We start from the raw sequence: 4,119 nt of genomic DNA on the forward strand, positions 1-4,119 counted from the left end.
AAGATTTGGGAACATTCATCTGAAATAAAAGGGCCCGTGCAGTCTCAATGAGATGTTTGTTCTTCCACTCAACCACACAATTTTGTGAAGGAGTATCAACACAAGAGGTTTCATGAAGCATACCATTCTGACTCATGTAAGATTAAAACAGATTGGACGTATATTCCTTGACATTATCACTTCGTAAAATACGGATGGATGTATTGAACTATGTTTTAATCTCGGCACAAAATGCACAAAATAGAGAAAATAATTCGGAATGATTTTTCATTAAATATAACCAGGTAACATGAGAATGATTGTCCACAAAAGTGACAAAATACTTAAAACCAGGTTTAGAAACTCCAAATATCAGAATGAACTAACTCAAAAGGAATAATAACAGGTTTATTTATTCTTGGACTCGAACTAAGACGGATGTCCTAACCTACAATAAACCTTGAAAGGAGAAGTTACACTCGAGCACTCAAGGGATCTCGGAACGGATGAGTCAAGAATGTAGAGGCCTCCAGACTAATGTCCTTTACCAATAATCTTTTTCGTCTAAAGATCCTGAAATAAACAATGATCGGGAAAAAATGAGATGCAACAGTTAAGATTACGAGTTAATTGACTAACAGAAGCAAATTAAAAGATAAATTAGGTAAATGTAAGACAAAAGATAAGGAAAGCAAAGGGGTAGGATTGATAGTGCTGAACACAAGAGGAAGACCCATTAGCAAAAGTAACAATATGAGTGTTAGATTTGAGTGAAAAAGTAGAAAAGAGATTATAATGACCTATTATATGATCTGTGGTCTCAGAATCAATGATCCATTTAGAAGATGATGAAACAAGACATGTGTTGTGGTTACCTGAATCAACAATACCAGTGACAGAGGGAGATGCAGAGTTGAGTGATTTCTGATATTGAGAGAACTTGACAAATTCATCCACAGAGATAAGAACTGATTTATCAGGCATATCATTAGTAGATGCAACATGAGCCAAGTGTTTTTGCTGATTTTTATACTGAAACTTTCTGCACTCAAATTTTATATGACCCGACTTACGACAATAGTTACAGATAATACTATTAGAATTTGGTGTTCGAGTTTCAATATCCTGTGAGCTTCCTCCTTTGTTTCCACTGTGAATAGCTGATTTTTTAGGCACAGTTAGTATTGCGACTTACCAAAACACCACTAAGTGGAATAGGGGTAGTACTTTTTGTATGGAGAATGTGACTAAATACATCTTGTAAAGAGGAGACCTCAGAGTTAGATAGAATTTGTGATTTAGCGGATTCAAAGTCTGGAGATAAGCCAGCGAGAAAGTTCATGATAGTCATCTGCTCTCGGTGTTGTTGAACTTTCACATTAGGGCTAAAGGGCAGCAACATATTAAGTGTTGGTGCATGCGGGAAGCATCCGACGATCGAACTTAAGTTTTGATCATGACAAAGGGATTCAAAGTTAAGTCCATTTGTGATCTAACGGTTTGATTGAGTTTGCAGGAAAGTCCTAAGTGTACTTAGGCAAAAGTCCTAGCTGCGGTTAGGCAAGGGGAAAACCCTAGGGGGTGGTAACCCTAGGTTATATTGGTGGTAATCCTATGCGGAAAGTCTTGGTGGGTCGAGTGCTTCAGGCAAAAAGTCCTAGGGGGTGGTAACCCTAGGTGGAAAGTCCTGGTGTCGCGAACCAGGTGGAAGACTGGACCAGCCGGGAAGAGGAAGTCCAGCAGAAAGTCTGGGAGCATCGAGCGCCGAGCAAAAGTCCAGTCGATTTGGAGGATCGTACTGGCATCAGGTAATCTCTCCTGAGGGGAGTAGGTGAGGACGCGTTCCCCGGAAGAGGGAACAGTAGGCGTCGGTTCGACCTAGAATTTCCGATTGGAAATTCGAAGTCAGAACCGAACAGTCCGAAGACTGTCAAACCTATTTTTCTTATATATTATCTGTTGTGTTCTAAATCTATTTTGCAGGAAACTAACATGTTTGTGTAAGGTTGGAATCAGTCAGGATTGGTCGACCAAACCAAGGAGGAGCGTCAACTGATCAAGCCAATCGAATTGATCAGGTCAGAATCGATCGAACTTGGGAGAGGAGTCGATTAGATCAAAGCAAAATTAGAATGAACGAGCAAGGAATTATTTGATTGGTCAATTGAGCATGGGATTTGATCAACCCATCCTGTTCGGTCAAAACTAAATCCCAAGAATTGAGGATCTAGCATGCAACGTGGAGGGCTTCAAGGCTCTTTAAACACCCTATAAAGCAAGGGTTAAGGCTTCAACGTGGAAGCAAGAATCACCATTTTTTCCTCTAAGCTTTTCTTCGTTAACGTGCTGCCAACGAAGCCAAATTGTCCAAGCCTTCATCAACGTGATTGTACTTCTCGTCTTTAACGTTCTGCCTCAAAAAGGAAAGGAGACTTTCACCGAAAATCAGCCTTCTCCATTTCTTAATTATTGGTATAATTTTATTATAGCTCAGTGTATAAGATTTTTCGGTATTATAGTTGTTGCCCATCGAAAGCGATCAACTATCGCGGGCCTTGGAGTAGGAGTCGCTCAAGGCTCCGAACCAAGTAAATCTTGGTGTTTCTGTGTCTTCTTTTATTTTTATTTTTATTCCGCTGTGTTTGTTACTCGTACGATTCCGATACGAACGAAATAGCCGCGAGCGCTATTCACCCCCCCTCTAGCGCGATCTCTATCCAACATTAAGCTCCTCATATGTTTTCTTGAATGTCATAAAATAATTAATCAGTGGTTGATCTTGCTTTTCCACACGGTAAAAAGCCTTGTAAACTTCATACATACAAGAGATATTCCCTTTTCCAGAATACAGGAATTCTAGATAATCCATCAATTCTTTAACGAATTCACAATGATTAATTAAACTAATTATCTCACTATCAATACAATTTCGTATCTAAAGAAACAAGCGCCTCTCTTATCCACATATGTCTTGAACCATCTTGAAGAGGGTTATCAGTTAAATGCCCATCTTTATCAATACTTCGTAGGTAAAGACGAACAATTTTACTCTAATCTAAATAATTTGAACAATTTAACTTGTAATATGTGATTTTAGATACCACAGGCACAATATCCGTCATAAAAAAAAATTTATTTTCAGCCGTAAGGTGTTATTTCAAAATATGTGAAAAAAAGAGATAAATGAAAAAAAAATCCGGCTGAAGAATTTCAACTTTTCTGCAGAAAGTATCAGAGTTTGCTGTAGGATCACCAAGAGCAAGATCTGGCGAAAAAGTTGAGAGTGCAAATCCGACGAACAACCAAAGAACAGAGAGGAAGTAGTGGAAGCCAAACCGAATATGAAGTTGGAAGTCGAAGCACTGGAAGTCGAAGACGCGCGATTGCGACTCGGTCGATCGGCTGGTGGGACATGATCGCGGATGACGAGCATTGGTCAGCAGTTGGAGGTCGGGCGGTCGATCGTGGATAACGAACATTGGTTGGCGATTGGAGGTCGGGCGGTTGATCGCGGAGGGGCGCACGGCAGCAGACGGGCTGCCACTGCTTGTGCGAGTCGCCCTTGGAGGAATTGCCCTTAGAGGAAGCGACAGTGTGTCCCACAGCGACGTAAGAGCCAAAGGTTGAGAGGCCGAAGAAAGATAGGGAGGAATCGACAGAGAAAGAAACGCTAGGGAGGCGGCAGCTGCGGCAGGAGCGAGCGAAGGAGAGTAAAAGAAAAAAAATGCAATGAGGAAAGGAAAAACTTATGCTCTGATACCATGTTAAACGAAATACCCAAAATAATTTGTATTCCTCTTATCAATTCCATTTACATAAGAGGTCTATTTATATACAAACTAGGAATCTTTCTAAAGGAAAGAATCTAACTAAGGAAACTATAATTAGGCTAATTGATAACTTCCTAATTAAGAATAAATATATATTAATTAATATAAACAAATAATATGGTAGATAATAAAGGTCATAAGTTCGAGTTGTGGAAACAACTTCTTGCAAAACGTATATATACAATAGACCCAATGTGATTTGACCTTCTTTTGAGATCCTGTATTAGCGGGAGTTTTGTACACCAGACTATTCCTTTTTTTAATAGTTTCAATTTTAATACCACTTATTAATTAAATTTTTTTATTTGTT

The sequence above is a fragment of the Curcuma longa genome, chromosome 13, assembly GCF_044706935.1.
Source record: "Curcuma longa cultivar G26 ecotype Majalengka, Jawa Barat chromosome 13, ITB_CL_G26_1.1, whole genome shotgun sequence".
NCBI lineage: Eukaryota > Viridiplantae > Streptophyta > Magnoliopsida > Zingiberales > Zingiberaceae > Curcuma > Curcuma longa.